This window comes from Rhinolophus sinicus, linkage group LG05 (assembly GCF_036562045.2).
Source record: "Rhinolophus sinicus isolate RSC01 linkage group LG05, ASM3656204v1, whole genome shotgun sequence".
Lineage (NCBI taxonomy): Eukaryota > Metazoa > Chordata > Mammalia > Chiroptera > Rhinolophidae > Rhinolophus > Rhinolophus sinicus.
Window position 1 is genome coordinate 10,172,595 of NC_133755.1, and position 17,948 is coordinate 10,190,542.

General features: G+C 39.2%; 1 long non-coding RNA gene across 1 annotated transcript; it reads left to right on the plus strand.

The window, feature by feature from the left end:
* Positions 1-270: 270 nt before the first annotated feature.
* On the plus strand, positions 271-8,479 carry LOC141571504 (uncharacterized). Its single transcript, XR_012496250.1, has 3 exons — positions 271-1,894; positions 5,948-6,076; positions 6,314-8,479. It is a non-coding gene; the product is annotated as an uncharacterized LOC141571504 (long non-coding RNA).
* The last annotated feature ends 9,469 nt before the right edge of the window (positions 8,480-17,948 follow it).

Consider the following 17,948-nt stretch of genomic DNA (forward strand, 5'->3'; position numbering starts at 1 on the left):
AAAGGAATCCAAGGCTCAGATAGATTGCGCTGCCCCCCATCCCTGTGAAAGACCAGCACCCCACCTTGTGTTTGGATCAGAGCCAGCGAGGGCAGCTTGAGTGAGACAGCTGTAGGTGAGAGCCAGCCAAAATGTTCTTTGATGAACCAAAAACACACATAGCACAGAGAACAGGGAATTAATTAACACAAGGATGATGAGTTGTAGCTTAAGAAAATTCAGTTTCCTAGAACAACTGTTTCTAATCTTTTCAGAGGATAGTTGCAATTTTTCTACATGTTTTGCCATCGTTGTTCTCATCTTACTCTTTGTGGTTAGGAGTTACTTTCCAAGCTTTATAGTCAGGTAGTTATAACCCTCTGAGGGTCTCATTTCTCGTTAATTCCCAGTGAATATAAGATAAAGATCTGTAAGCAAATAATCAGAGGCAATATTTGCTCTTACGTAAGACCTTAGCTCCATCAGGCTGGCGTCTAATAGCACTATTGGCTTATTGTATTGCTATGGTCACAGAAATGTAGACATTCTATTAATTCCACCCAGTGTTTGATCATATAGAGAAAGAAAATGCCAACTATGTTTTCATTTTCTAGTAAAAAAAAAATAAAACAACTTCTCATCTCTACAATTGTCACATTCATTTGCAATACCAAGATCAGTCAACATTGAAAGCTTATAACTTTTTATTCTAACCACAGAATCAACTAGTGGTGAATCCATCAGAAAATATGCAAAAGGCAGTTCCTCACAGCAACATTGAGATAGCCAAAAGAGAGCCCCGCTGTCCACTGATAGAGCGATGGATAAACACATTGTGATATGCTCATTTCATTACTGGTACAGAGCAGTGAAATGAGCTGAATCTCTGAAACAATATACCGGCTGAGAAAAGCCAGCCTTAGGAGAATGCGTACAATATGAATCTGGTTTTATAAGATTCAAAAATTAGAAACCTCGAGAATATATTGTTCATGAATACATCCTGATGTGGTCAAACTATAAAAGCAAGCAGGACAATGACAGACAGAGTTCAGGAGTGTGTTTTTCTGTGTAGCGAGGGCAGGGGGCGATGAGACAGGAAGACCCTCAGGAGCATCCAATGTGCTCCTGGTAGATCTGACACGTGGGCCCTTTCTCGGCTACAAAGGAAGAAGGAAGCAGATAAAGGGCGGCGATTTGAATCAGAGGTCAGTATTCACAGCGTGCCTACTATCTTATCTGTCTCTACTCTGCTCAGCACATTCGGAGTAGGCTGAGAGAAGGCAGAAATCAATCCGGCCCAGTTCTAACCCTTGTGGAGCTTAATGAAGCCATGCGGGAGACAATATTCACCTCAAGAAATAACCAAGGGCTTAAAGGCAATCTGTGCTTCTTCGTTGTGTGTCTGGGTTCTCGTAACATCCCGATTAATACAGAAAAACCAGTGTGTCTACCTGGGATTCATCTAAAATATCACTCTGAAAGTGCATTTTCTAAGAGTCTCTAATGATGAGAATTGTAACACAACAAAAACTCTTCCATCATGCCCCCAGTGCTTGTAACATACACTGACCTCTGTACCTTAGGCCACAAGGCCATGCACAGTCTGGTTCCTGAGTCACCACGGTTGCTCTCCCAGCTCCATTAGATGCCCACCTCTGGTACCCGACCCCAGACCATTTGCTACTGCTCGCACATCTCCAAATTTGGCAAACCTGTTCATTCTTCCTGGTCTCTGCACGTGCTGTTCTGTCTGGAATGCAGTACTGCTTTCAGCGATCTGATTAATACCACCTGCTCCTTGATGCTCAGTGCAGGAAGCCTGTCCTTACCCTTAACCTTGGGTAAATACCTTTACCTGTCCCTCTGAGGAATCCTGCATTTGCCTTATCAACAGCACATACCTACCACCATGGTAAGTCATTGCCTGTTGCTTTTCTCTATCCCTGATAGCTCTTTGAGCTCCCTGAGATGTGTGACTTTCAGGGTTTTACGTAAGAAATAATATTAGTAACCCGTAAAACCAAAATGCCATGAGGCAGTTTTGCAAATATAAGTGAGTGATTCTTTTAAGTATAGGGGTTTATAGGGTAGGATGTACATCTTCCTGGAGGAAGAAGAAGTTGAACTGGCCTTTGAAGGGTGGACATGGCTAAGTGAAAGAAAGGCGATCGCATCCCTAAAGGGCAACAATGTAAGAAAAAGTATAGAGGGAAGAATTTGGAAGTCATCTTGGCAACAACAAAAGCTTCCGATTAAGTTGAAAGCTCATATTATTGTGGGGATAACTTGGGAAAAGAAAATTAGACTAAAGTAGGACAACAGTTGGGACTTAATCCTGCATGAAATGGGAAGGACGTTGAAAGACTTAGGTCATCAGTGCGATCTGATGAAACGCTTAAGTCAATATTGAGTGAACAAGAGTATAATGATTCAAAATCGAAACTGGAAATGTCAAATCTAAACTTGTCTTGCTGCCCGACTACAAACACATAATAAGTGCTAAACAGCACCTGCCTTAGTCTTCCTCAAGGAGGATTTGGCAAATGGGAGGCAACAGGAGAGACTGACTCATTCCAATTACTCTTTTGAAAATGAAAGAGGTAGAGGAAGGAAACCCACTTAGGTGCTCAGGGAAATTGTGAAGTGCCTGCCAGGCTTCAATAATTATATGGCAGGCTTTTGTGAGCTGTGATGGAGGGCTGGCTATGTAAGGAAAAAAACCCAAAACCTCAGCAAAGTAAAATGTTTTCCTCCACTTAACAGTTTTGGAAATAGACTGTGTGGTGATGGTATTTTTATGCTCAGAGCTAGTTTCCACAGAGGAAGAAATATCCTGAGGAGGGGCCATCTCCCCTAGATTAACTGGAAAAGCGACTGACCTCTCGCTAATCCTCTTAGGTCCTCTCGGTCTCCATCTTTCATGGTTGCTGCTCTAGTATCAACCTTAGTAAAACTAAGGTTTTGCTTAGTGTAAAACCAAGTCAAAGAATTACTTGGGAGCTGGGGGTGTGGGTTTCTGCCATGGAGGGCAACCCTGTTGAGAGTTTAAGGAAACGCAAGATGGCAGCCTTTTCTGACTACAAAATATTCTTTTCCTTACTGGACTGAAGCTGATGCTAGAGAATGTGGCTTAGGTGTGCTGTAACAATGAGCTGTAGGAAAACTCTAGACCTCCTCACATTGGGTCCTGGACTTTACATTTTACAGCATGGAGAAGGGCGGAACGTGTCCACAATGAGCGTAGTAAGTTTTCAAGGAGAAAAGGGAAGACAAGGGACTTAACTTCTTATTCCCAGTTTCTTCTGCCAAACTGACAATTGAGCAAAGTCACACTTCCTCCTTGGGGGATGTGTGATTCAATAAAAGTAGAGAGACTGGGAGACTTAGACTATCGGAGCTCCCTCTAAAAGGAAGAACCTATGACTGGAAAGGTGTGAGCCTATCTACAACTTTCTGAAATGTCAGAGTTCTCTGTATAGCTGGGGGAAGCCATTGTAATAGCCAGACGCATAAATCCAGAGACCTTGTGGATTTCATTGAATCTGATTTGTAAGTAGGAAGTTGGAAGGGTACAGAGGGGTGAGAGTGGTCAACTGTATTAAGGGAGGTCAGGGAAAGTTTTATAGAGTGGATGACATTTGATGTTCAGCCCTGAAATAGTAAAGTGAACATTCTTGACAAACTGTACAAAGGCAGGGGTTTTGAAATGGTGTGAGATGTCTGGGAAATTAAGTGTCCTACATAAACCTGGGGTAGTGAGGGGAAAAAAGATGACGTTATCTAGGTGCACAGGTGGGCCCCAAAAGAGGAGCTTTGTTTTCAGGAGATAATCTTGTTCTGTAAAAAATGGGGGAACCACGGTGGGGTGTAAAGCCTAGTTGCTCCCCGAGGTTCTCTGACGCTTCAGTGACCCATAAACCCTGAGCTTCTGTTTGTTTCCATCTTCAGCACAGCTTAGCTTCCACTCCGGTGATCACTGGAAGGCCGTTGATTTTGATATCGGTTGATCGCCTCAGGTCTTATTTGATGGTGCACAACACACTTTCTTATAATTCAATTGAATTGTCTGAACTTTCACTAATAATTGAGTGAGGATGGGGCAGACCTGAGGATGATGAAGCATGACCCTTATTTTACAGAGCACCTTTGACTGTGCAGGAAGACAGGTGTGTACAAAACAAACTCTAGAACAAATCCAATATAAGGCTCTAAAAGAGGGACACATTAATTACTTTGGGAATGCAGAAAGAAACAAAACAAAACACTTAATTCTAGTTAAGGAGGACTACACGGAACAAAGAACCACAGGAATAAGAGGGGGCAGTTTTATCCTCCAGATTATTATACTAAGCCTCTTACCAAGCCCAGCTCATTTTGGCGAATTTCTTCATCTCTGGAGGTAGATTCTCTCTATACGGATCCACATTCTTTCTTGAAATTTCATTCCACTGCGTTATTCCTGCCCAGTTTACCAGATGTGCTTGAGGATATGTTGGCACCCTAATCTTAGCACTGTCAGAGTTATTTTCCTGGGAGGCTCTCCAGCAACTGTGTTAGCAGTGGATAGCAGGAGTGAGGACGTCACGTAATTCACATGCCTTTTTCTCCTTAGTCCAATAGCATGTCATGTTTATTGTAGAGATTTTAGAAAGTGCGGTCAAACAATAGGAAGAAAATGAGTATCGCTGGTAATTTTACTGCCCGGGTATAAATGCAGTTACCATTTGCTGAGTGGCACTTCTATTTATGTTGTGACTAGTCTGTGCCTGGCATTGTGCTAAGTGCTGGCAATAAAAGCAGAACAAGAGCCCCTGCCTTCCCATATGTTGTCTGATAACCTATTGTCTCCTGCATGTGATTTCACAAAGCCTATTTCCCTTTATTCTTTATTGAAGACGGCAAACAGTTTTCTAATATTTTCTCTTGGATTCTGAATTAAATCACATTCAGACATATGCCTTTGTCAGAATTTTCCAGATGTCTTTCTTTTCCCTGCATGGCAGCACTTTTCTCCTAGACTTTATTCTCCCTCTTTATTTGCTCCCAGCCAGTGATTCAGCTGGCTGTCACCCTCAGTGTTTGTCAACAAACAAGGTGAACGAACTGTCTTCAGCGCTCTCCTGCCCACCTGGGTGACGTTTTGAGTCTTTCCCTCCTGTCTACTGTTGGCAGATGTGACTCCGCCTCTTCCAATACTCAGCAGACATTTGCTCAATGTGCTAGTCTGTGGAGGTGATAGCCTTCCCTGCCCCCGGTAACAGGTGCACTGACCTCTGAGTTACTGGGTAAGGGGGTTTGGTTGGGGTGGGACTATAATTGTCAGCAGGCACAGTTCCCAGGATGGCCCTTTCCAGTCTGCATGCACGGCTTTCCTTGTGGAGCCTAGAATGGACTGTGACGAAGCAACCCCCACCCTCCTTCTAGTTGTATTCTGAGAGTTGCTGTCTATAGATGTGAAAATGACAGCAAGTGACAGTTGCTTCCTCACGAATCAGCACCCAAAAGCAAGACGGGCAGCTGCTCAGCTCTTGGACTGGTACAGACACTGTGTAGTCTTTGAATCTGGGGGTAGATTATGGGAGAAGTAAAAGTGTCTTTCTTTCGCTAGGTAACCTTTCTTTCGTAAAATGAAGCCTGCGTAGGTTTTTCTCTATGTGGGTTAAAACCCATTAGAGGTAGTAGAAATGTCTCTCATTTGTGACATAAGGTTGTCAGTCCATCTTACTAGTCTCTGTGGTTATTTTCAGTTTCTTCCTTTCTCCGTCTTCATTCATATTTTAACTGGAAGTGGGGAGAGACAGCCTTACTGTGCTGTAGGAGCACATCTAGCTTCCCAGTAATAATAACAGTTGCTTGATTGAACACTTACTTGCTTGATTGAACACTTATTTTTCCAATTGCTTTACTTGCGTTATCAGTTTGATTCTAATCCTACAAGGTAACTAGTATTATGTCCATTTTACAGATCAAAAACCCAAGGCGGAGAGGCCATTAAAGGATTTGCCCAAAGGACGTTGAACTTGGAAGACGCACAGCCTAGGACTCTCTCACAGGAAAGCCTTTGCCATTTCCCCAGTCTCTTGACATCTTTAAGGTTAATTATCATGTTGGGTTCTCTTGGAGCATCCTCTAGAAATAAGTTGGGACTAAGCTCATGCAGAGTTTCCACTGATGCTGCCATTGATGTATTGCAAGTAAAAGATAACAACAGTCTGGTACTTTAATACCATTTCCCTTCCCCGCCCTCCCTCCCTTCCTCTCTTCCTTCCCTGCTTCCTTCCTTTCTTCCATCTTTCTACTCTCCTACTCACCATCATCCCTTTTATTCTAGGTTCTCATGCTACGAGTCCACGAATCCATATTACTACTTTCTACGTGCATAAAATCCCCAGCACAGTGGGGTTGATTGGAAATACATGGGTTCAAAAGCACTGAAGTAAAAATGCCTTCTCTGCCACATGAAAATGGACTGCAGACCTATTCACAACCAGCACAACCAGCAGTAACTACCTGATGCTGATTTCACGTGCTGGTGGGAACAAGGAGATAGGTAATTTCCAAGAAAGAACAGAACAGCTGCAAAGCTTTCATACACAGCACCTGAGCTCTCTGGTCTCAACAGGAGAACGTGTCTGGCTCTCAGGACGCACTGTTAGCTCCACACCCCCACCCCCTTCCAGGTCTCTTGAGGCGCAATGGAGTAGAACCTCCCAGTGAGGGCACTGACAGGTAGATTGAGAAGGTGTGGGATTACTCAGACTGCAGGCCTTCCTTCCATATTCAACAGGCGTGGGTGGTGAATCCCATACACTTACATCACAAATATAAATACTACCCATTTCCACTGGTAATTTCACTGATTTTAAACGGCATAAACAGCAGTGCTCGGTTTGGACTAATGTCTATCTATAAATGTTTTAGATCCATTGATAAACCTATTCCCTGCACCTGAGCAAGTTATATGTGACCAAAAAGAAAACTTGACTGATTTGTAAATGATTTCATTTTTCTGCAAATGGTCCTTAAGATTTATTTGTACTCTCAATATTTATACATTCACAGCAAGACCAGCTCCTCCTCCAGTCATCCCTTTTTCTGCATAAATATACGCATATGTGCTTTACATCACTCACATTGCCTACATGTACAAATACCTGTATAGATATATTCTCATAAAAGATATTCAGAAACTTTGGCTCACTACCCATCATTATGAGTGCCCACTATTGGTCTTGACTGAGCAGACGGGGGACTGCCTACACATGAATTCACAGTGACACTCACAAGAGTTCCCTTAGTGAATCTGTCATTATCTGTCCCATAAGAAAATCAGATTGTCATACCTGATAGCTGAAATGTATAGCAGTGTCTGTCAGAAATCCGAAGCTACTGCCCTCAAATACACCTTCCAGGAAAACAAAGACATTCAATCCTAGTAGCCACCTGGAAAATAAGAAGGGCTGTAGGTAGTGTAGGTAGTTTCTTAGGCAGAAGTACTGCCTCACTAATGAGTTTCAAGACAGTTACTGAATGTGACACATAAAGGTCACCAATATCCTAGAGAAACTCTCTATTTTGAAATAGCCAATTATTAAGATATAATTCACATACCACAAAATTCACTTATTTTAAATATACAGTTGAATGTTTTTTAGTGTATTTACAGAGTTATACACCCATCACCACTAGTGATTTTAGGATATTTTAACCACCCCAAAAGAAACTCACACCCATTTGATTATCATGTTTCCCCGAAAATAAGACCTAAGTGGAAAATAAGCCCTAGCATGATTTTTTTCAGGATGACATCCCTTGAACATAAGCCCTAATGCATCTTTTGGAGGAAAACTTAATATAAGACCCAGTTTTATTTTCAGGGAAAAACGGTAGTAACCATTTCTCATTTCTGATATGTCCCAACAGCCCCAAGCAACAACTAATCTACTTTTTGTCTTTATGATTTGCATATTTGAGGCATTTTATACAAATAGAATTATATAATATATGGTCTTTCATGGCTGACTTAGTACAATGTTTAAAAGATTAATCCATGTTGCACCATGTACTAGTACTTTATTTTTTATCACCAAATAATATTCTATTGTATTGATATACCATAGTTTATCGTCATTTGGGTAGTTTCCACTTTGGGGTTATTATGAATAATATTTCTATGAAAATCCATGAACAAGTTTTTCTGTACAAATATGATTTCTGTTCTCTTGGATATATATATATATATATATATATATATATATATATATATAGAGAGAGAGAGAGAGAGAGAGAGAGAGAGAGAAATTGCTCAATCACTTGGTCACTGTATTGAACATCTTGAGGAATCACCTAATTCTTTTCCAAAGAATCATTTTACATTCCCACCAGCAATGAATATGGATTATAATTTCTCCACATCATAACTAATACTTGTTATTATGCCTTTTTAAAATTATAGCCAACCTACTGTTTTTGAAATAATATTTTATTGTGCTTTTGATTTATATTTACCCAATGAATAATAAATAATAATAATGTTGAGCATGTTTTTGTGTATTGGTCATTTGTGTATCTTTTTTGGAGAAACATCTATTCAAATTTTTTGTCCACTTTTGAATTGGGTTATTTGTCATTTTATTGTTAATTTGTAGGAGTTCATTATATATTCTGGATACTAGTCTCCTGTGAAACATATGACTTGCAAATATTTTCTCCCATTCTGTGGTTTTCTTTTCATTTTTTATGTCCTTAAAGGACAAAGTTTTTAAAATTTTGATAAAGTCCAATTTATCTAGTTTTTCTTTTGCTTCTTGTGATTTTAGTGTCCTATCTAAGAAAATATTGGCTAAGCCAAGGTCACAAAGATTTACTCCTGTATTTTATTGTAGGCAATCTATTGTTTTAGCTTTTAAATTTAGGTCTATGATCCATTTTGAGTTATGTGAAGTAGGGTCAAAAATTTATTCTTTTGTGAGGAAGCAATAAATTCAAATCTTGCACTGACAAAATTTAACAGGTGTCTGGCTTATATTGATTTGGCAGGTTTAGATTTTCTACCAGTTGTGAAAATGGGACTCATGAACTAATTTGAATTATAGTAAAATGAAAATCCTGAAGCTTCATATCTGACTTGTGGGACAGTGCAATTTATATCTGCTGGATGAGTATGGAAGAGGTGAGGCAAATTTCAACAGTGCTGCTTAAGAAAGGAGCCAGTGATCCAAGATGGCAGAGTAGATAAACACTGTGCCTGCATCCTTCCATGAGCACGTTAAAATTACAACTAAATTATAGAACAATCAACCTGGAGAACCAGCTGAAATCTGGAAGAACAGAAGTTTTGTAACTAGGGATATCAAGAAGAAGCCATGTTGAGACTCATAGGAAGGGAGGAGACGCAGAATGGGCCCCAAACCTCAGTGTGGCGGTTGAGAATCAGGAGGAATATCTTGGCCATGGAAGTTCCCCCCTGAGAAGTGAGAGACCCCAGCCTCATACCAGCCTCCTCAGCCCAGAATACTGGTTCCGGAAAGAGGAATCCACACAACATCTGGATGTGAAAAAAGGGGGATTCTGACCATCTGGGTAGGATGGAAGGCTGCAGGAAACCCAGGCATCTTCTTAAACAGCCCGCACACAGACTCTCTCACTCGCAGGCACTCACCTGGGGGCTCCAGTGGAACGACAGTGATTTGGAGAGCTTCAGAAGCATACAAGAAGCTGACTGAGGTGTGTGGCTTCAGAGCTAAGGCTGGAGGACAGTTGCCATTTTCCCTGTGTGGCGTCCTTCTATGCAACTGGCAGGTAGGCACCATATTGCCTGTGTTGAGCCCTCCCACACAGGCCAAATCTGAATCTGATTGGCCTCGTGAACTCTGCTGCTCCACCTGGCTGACTCCCTGAGACCCCGCCCCAACCAACTCACCCACCACCTGAGGCACTTTCTCCCAGAGCAGCCAGCCCCACACACATTGTACTCTTTCTTGAAAAACTATCAGAGTGTGCAGGACCCAGGTGGACAGCAGCTGGCCTCAGTCGGCTCAGAGACTTCTGAGTAGCAAAGAAATACGTCCCAAATGAAAGAACAGGAGAAAACTCCCGAAACAGAACTAAACAAAATGGAGGCAAGCAACCTAACAGATACAGAGTTCAAAATGATGTATAGAAGGATGCTCAAAGAAATTAGAACTTCAACAAAGAGACAGCAAGCATTAAAAGGGACATTGAAACCATTAAAAACAAAGTCAGAAGTGAAGAATACAGTAACTGAAATGAGGAATACACTAGAAGGAATCACCAGCAGACTAGATGAAGCAGAGTATCAAATTAGCAGTTTGAAAGACAAGGTAGCAGAAAACACCCATTTGGAAAAACAAAAAGAAAAGAATCCAAAAACATATGAGGATAGTTTAAGAGACATCTGGGACAACATCAAGTGTAGCAACATTCACATCATAGGAGTACTAGAAGGAGAAAAGAGAAAGCAAGGGATTGAGAACCTATTTGAAGAAATAATGGCTGAAAACTTTCCTTATATGCTTATATGTTGAAATTTTAAAGCACACCAACTAAGTAATGGAAATATAACAACAAATGCATAATATCCAAAAAATTTGCAAAGTAATATATTAAAAAGATTCCAAAATTATAGAAATGAGAAATGAAAGCAAAAATGTCGGAATAAATAGGAAATAAAAGATCGAAATTAGTAAAGATAAAAGCAGAAAGTTAACAGAGAAAATATAAAAGTGATTTACAAAACCAAAAATGCTGGGTCTTTAAAAAACTAAAAAGGACATAATGAATGGGCTGTCAAAATTGAGTTATAAAAAAAAGAGACGATAATGATAAACAATATTAAGAATTAAAAAGAAGTCTATAAGCTAACAAAATTTGAGATTAAAAGTTATTAAAAATAAGTGACAAAATTAAGAATTTTCTTAAACATTTTAAGTTATTCGTGATAACTTAAGAAGAGGTAGATGATACAGATCAAAACACTTAACAAATTGAAAACAATAGTAAAATATCTCTTGCTCAAAAACAATGAGGCCCATATTATTTACAAGGCAATGTTATTGAGTCTTCAGGAATAATTTCACTTATGCACTTTTCCCATTCTTGAGACTAGGGAAGTATTTTATATAAACTTACTATCAACACCTGACAAGGCAATAGGAAAAAGGAAAATGATTGACCAATTATTCATAAATACATCGGTATAAAAAGTGTATATGTTAACAGAAAGACTAAATATATCACAGAAATGCAAAGATTACCCAGTACCAGAATACTTTTTAAAAAAAAGAATGTATGCTTATCTCAGTATATATAGAATATATAGAAGAATTATTGTATAAATAATTTATATTTTAAAATGCAGGCATTTGTACAAAAATAGAAGGACATTTCTTTCACAGGTAAAGGGTCTGCAGCGAAAATGCATAGAAAAATTATAGTTAGTGAAAAAAGTTTAGAAGCATTTCAATTAAAGTTGTAAAAAATATATGCCCACACATACTGTGATTATTCAATAAGATTTGAGAAGTCATAACCATTGATTGTGTGGGAGAGAAATAAGAACAAGGGTTTGAAAGAAAGAGACAAAATTGCTTTTGCCAGATATTATTTTCTACACAGAAAATTCAAGATTCCCCAGACAAAATATTATACTTAATAAGAATCTTCAGCTAGTTTTCTGAATAAAAGATTAAGAATAGAAATTCATTAGCATTTTTCATATCAGCAACAATCAACGTAAAATGATACTCAGTACTTGAAAGATATTCATAAGATTCCTTCCTTCTTCCCTCCTTCCCTCCCTCTCTCTTCCTTCTTCCTTCCTCCCTTCCTTTTCTTTATTAGTCTTTGTTCTCTGTTTTTGGTATTTTGTTTATTCTCCCCTCAGTCATTAACAGAAATGTCCCATGAGTGAAGGTGAACCTTAGGGGGTAACAACAACCCCATGCTTGGGAGGAGGGAAATCTCACAGGAGAGTGGGAATGGTGAAAGCAGCTGTAGTGGAGGCCCTCTCTGCACCCAAAGCTATGTTTCTCTTCCTCCAAGACCTTTCCCTGCTGGTCCTGCCTTCCTGTTAGTACATAGCAGTGCCTGGCAAGGAGTACATGTGAAGGAAATGGGAATTGAGTGAAAGCCCATGCAGCTTTCACTTCGACAATCCTCTACGTAATTCTGACATTATTCCTAACTCGGACATTACATCCTAATGAGGATGAGCAGATGGAGGCTGGGAACACATTTCCTTAGGTGTTTAATTTATTCCTAATAACCACATTGCAGAGCTCTTGGGCAAAAATCAATTTCCTTTCTGTTTACCATCAAAACTCATGTTCACCATTCAGTGTCTTAAAAATCACTAGAGCAGAAAGTCCATATCAATATCTCATTTTGATGAGAGAATCCAAACTGCATAAAATCACTTCTGCCCCATGTATTTTTGAGAATTTTCTGTGAAGTAAAATTCTTTGGATTAAAAATACCTGTTGTGCAGAACATAACTACAGTAAGAGCAAAATCAGGTTAAGGACAGAGGCTCATTCAGAATGCTAAAATGGCATTCAGTAAATATTTACCCCAAAATAAGTAGTTTTATATGTATTTTTCAAAATATAAAATCTTACTATTGTGATAAAAGGAGATATAACATTTGTTGAAATTTTAGTCAACTATTGCTTTTAGCAATAGAAACAATACTGAAACAGAATGGAAATGGAAATAAAGCTCATTTAAACCCAATGAAATTGGAATAGGCATCTCTACTCTGAGTTTTACATCTAGGGGCCATTAAGCAGGGAATTGCAGTAGGAGCGAGAGAAGATACGAAGGATACGAGCTTTTTATCTAGAATTGCCCGTGGATTTGGGTGGTAAAGGGGATGCTGGTTCAGTCCAGTGTGGAGTAGTTACTGCTGAAACTCATCCACGTGCAAAGTATCTCCAGATGCTGCTGGTAAAGATTCAGGGACACAGTCAGACTCAGAAGTCAGGTGGAGAAAAGAGAGAAACCACGTGGCGGTGATATTCAGACACACGGCAAACCCCAAAGCACCCCATCTGCAGGCTGCCCAGTCCCAGCTTCGGAATTAACTAGCATTTCAACTCCAGGGATCAAATCCGTGGTTTGGGGAGGTGTTGGCGAGGACAATGCAGGCTGTACTGTAAACTAGAATAGGAGGTAGGTTAAAAAACAAAAGAAAGCAAACAAACAAAACTTGGGCCCAGGAAAGCAACACTGGACCCTCACCACACCTGGTACAAGGTAAGTCTTGAAAAAGGTAGCAGCCCACTTACCAGGTCTGTGGTCATGTATGTGATGTGGACTTGGAGTTACATATTAGATTGTGAGGCTGGAACGGATACATTATTTTGGTTGAAAATGGTGTGGGATTAGGAAAAGCGTGGGGAGGGAGAGCCTCGTGGCGAGGAGCCAAACAGAGCCTGCCTCCGGTGGGGGCCGGTGCAAAGGTATAGGTTAGCGAAGATCATGAGGGTGTGACTTTGTACAGAATCTAATGCTAGATTCATCAGCCCCACTGTTTCTGCACAATTTCCAAGCAATTATCAGATAATTTCCTTATTGACCTCCACATTTGGGAGCTGGCAGGTAGATTCTGTCGTGAGGAACAAAATCCATTTCTGGAGGGATGAGGATATTTCATTACTGGTTGTTCAGTTCTGTTTCTACCCACTGAAGGGCAGGGGTAGATTCTGGCCTGAGGAAGAAGTGTGCAAAGAAAGGTATATCTGAGGTATCTGTGACTGAGTTAAATTACTCTCCAAATCTTAAAATGCCAGGTCCACCTCCTCTTTGGTGATTTCGTGGTAACAAACATTTATCTGCAGAAACAGAAATGAAATGCCAGAAGCAGCCGTCTTCAGCTATTTCTATTTTATGGATGAGTACCTTTCTATTTTATCACCTAGTAAAGAGGCCCACTTGCCTCCTAGTTTCATCACTTAAAAAAACATAGCGTTCTCCTGCCCCATATCATTTAAGCCCTTCTGGAATGGCCTGAGAAATACCTCCCTTCTCCCCTGTTCCATATATGGCCCACAAACCAAGGACTTACTTGCAAAGGACACACTTTTGAATTTACCTGTGGGCATTAGACAACAGAGACTAGAAGCACATTTTGAAAGCCAGGAAACCTTATTCTCCTCTAACTGGCTCCCGTCGGCATTGCATAGCAAGGAGGTCTGAGTTTGCATGTTTGAAAACCTTAAAGGGCTGACCAGGAGCATTTTATGGAGTCTGGACATTAGAGACGGGATGGGATGAACGAGCTGTGTGAGACCCCGGTGGTGAAACTTTCTTCAAATGAGGTCATAAGTTTGGCTGGTACACATCCCTGCCGAAGGAAGCTCCCTGAGGATTTTCTCCTTTCCCTTCACAGGGCCTTATCCAAGTGTAAGTGTGATTCAATTGGTAAGAAGCGATTTCATTTCCTTTCTCAGAATTACCATTCAGAAACCGGGCAGTTGAAATTACTGCTTAACCCAGGGCTCCTCCAAAGGCATCACCCAGTGTCCGGAGTCCTTACTGAGCCCTTGCCACACCCCAGGCATTGAATGGAGCAAAGATCCTGTCCTCATGAAGCTTCTGTTCCACTTCTGGGGAACTTGAGGTTATAATCATTCCTCCCTTAACTTTATTGTCCAACAAAATATCTGGTTCACATTAAACCTTTGGCAATGATACGGAATGAAAATTTTCAGTATGTTGAGTTTAATAATCTGAAGAGCTCTCACAGTCAAATAACACTAGACGTGGAGGCAATTCAGAAAAACTTACTTTTTAGTGCACCACTGGCCTCCGTAGAGAGAAAGAGAAATCTCCAAAGGTTAAAAAAGAAACCACCAACCAACCAAAGAAAAACCACTTACAAGCTGGAACCAGAGCAGGAAGCTTGAGTGACATGCTAACAAGGGGACCAGTGATGAAGCCAGGAGGGTAGGACTTTCACAGTCCACGTCTCCAACCACCGGCAGGGTCCCCTGCGTTGAGCCACTTTCCTCCACGTGAACTAACGGGAGCCCAGGTTAATAGCAAGCCCTGGACATGGACGCGTGTCTCCTAACACAGTATATACCTAGACTTGTTTCTGTTTTAAACCTCATCCAGCTATTTCTTTTCACTGGCCAGCGTAACCCATTTGAATGTACAGGGATTGATATATTGGGACTTACTTCAAAATTTGGCTCTCATTTCTGTTGTCTTACTGATTCTATATCTCATGTGTCTCCTTTTAGACATTATTTATTATTTTCATGTGTTATTTCTTGCATCCTACCCACTACAATTTAGAATTTATATAGTTACTTTTGGGATTTTACCAAGCAGTCACACACAGTATGGACAAATGTTAGAAACATAATGCTCAAACAAACAAACAAACAAACAAACAAAAACAAACAGAAAAACACGATTCCACTTGTAGAAAGTTCAAAATAACCAACACTAAACAATATATTCTTTATATATATAGTTTTATTTTTTATTCTTTATATATAGTTTTCTTATATATATAATATATATATAATTATAATTATATATATATATATATATATATATATATATATATATAAAATAAAACTATTTGAAAAGTAAAGGTAACCTGAGGATGAGAAACACAAAATTCACAGTAGCAATTTCATATGGACAGGAGCAGGGAATAGCATAGAGAAGAAACACAGAGGTAGTTTCTAGAATAATTGCAACATTCTATGCCTTTCAATGTTGATATATCCACAAGTGTTTGTCAAAATATTTTGCTTTGTAGGTGACATTTATACTATATATGTATCAATGTATCAAAAGCTTTCAGATATTTTTAATAAATGTTGGAGCATAAGGATAAAATATTTGGAATACACAACCCTCAGAACTGCACCATACTGCACAGCCTGCTTTGGTAAAACAGAAAAAGCTATGCATTTTGCAGAATTCTATAAACATTAAACATCACATTCAATGTTTATAAAAATTCTATCATAGAGTAGTTGTTTCAAATACAAGAGATAGAAGGTAAATTGACTAATATAATCATATAGTAAGTTAGGGACGGGACCTCATTCTGCTTGACCTCATTTGTGTCATTAAAATTGTGACCATTGACCATTAAAATTGTGTGGTGCTGAAGGATAAAACTCACTGAAGCACAGATAAATATTTTAAAAGAAACCACTATCTATATGATAGAATAGAAATAGATTGAGGATTAAACAGCACTGAAGTTTGAGTTGTAGTTAAAATTGTTCTTTGAAGGAAAAATATTGGCAAAATAACACAACATTAAAAACTCTGCTTTAGCAAATGTTTTCATTTAAGATGTTGGTGAAAGAAAAGCACCAAAAATTCTTGTGTCCCAGTGTTTTAAATGAGATGTTTTTTTCTAACAAATCTTATATGAATTATTTTGATAGCTATTTAAATAAGGATTAAGCATGGCGATGGGTGATTGTGAACCAAAAAATAACTTTGGTTTCAATAAAAGAATTTATTTCTCTAGGTATAAAGTGGTTCTCCTTTGTGTTAGAAACCCTAATCGTTTAGTCTTATAGCTCTGCCATGTGACTGACATTGCCTGGGTCACCTCTTCACCCAAAATGGATATTCCACCCACATTAGAGCCAGCAGAAAATAGAAATATCACTTCCCCTTACATCATATTGGCCATAACTTAGTCCTACAGACATATCCCAACCTAAAGGAGGCTGGAAAATGTAGTATTCATTCCAGATGGCCATATGTCCCAATAAAATATGCAGGTTCTATTACTAAAGAAAGAAAGGGGGACAAATAGCTGTCTTTGATGCAAGTGAATTAATGTGTATCCCATTTATTTTCTCCCCCATAGAACATAGCACTGTGGCAGATGAATATTTATTAGATATTAAATTAAATGTAGGACAATCCATTTACTTAGTGATTGATTGCTTATGTGTGAAGGTTTTATGGAACTTCCCTTTGAATTACGTCTAAGGGACAGCTGAGGCAAGGTCACGTCCTTCCTCATATCTCTGAACAATGGAAGGCTTTTCAGTTAGAGATAGATACCACTAGAAAAAAAATAGGATAGACTAAAAAGGTAAGACATCTGGAGAATGACCACAGCCATGGCTCAAATGAGAACAAGTAGCCCTGAACAGGATTTCAGGAGTGATGTTGGTTGAATATGGACTCAGTGAGCATCAGAAAATGTAAAAAGGAAATACAGAGGGATTTAAGAAAGTCAACTGAGATTTTGTGCTGATACAAATTGTGCACTTTCCCCCCTGCAATATGGCATATACAACTTTAATGCATTTTCGATTAAACTCAGTGTGAAATATTGAAGTATTGTCAAAATATGCAATAAAGTTCCCTCAAAGACAGAATGTGCTCACAGAACAAATAATACCGGAGCCTGAGGAAACATCCTATAATAACCTTGTTTAAACTTGCAGTATCTTTGCTACTATGCTTTATTATTCATGCTTTACTTTAAAATTCACCTGAATTTCAAACATTCTTCCAACTTGTGTTTTAAACTTAAAAATTTCCCCATAAATTTGATATACTCTGGTCCAAAACTTTAAATATAGAAGTCTATAATGTAGAAAAATGGAAGTTTTCATAATCCCTCCCTCCAAAACTAACCGTTTTGCATATAACTTTACAAGCTCTTTACTATGCATATGGAGTATTTTCTTCAATGTGAAAAAAAATGTTTTGAGCTGACCATTTGGAATGAAATAAAGTTTAACACATTTTGTGAATTAACAGGTAGAAGACACTGAATTAGACAGCAGGAAACACGTACCAGATGTATAATTAGGCAATTTCTCTTAATTTTTTTCTATTCTCCCAACCATTCAAAACTCAAACTCACATATATGTGTAAATATAATGGCAACATTTTATTTGCACTGCCCCAGTAATTAGTGAAAAGTGAAGTTCTGAGTGCTGCC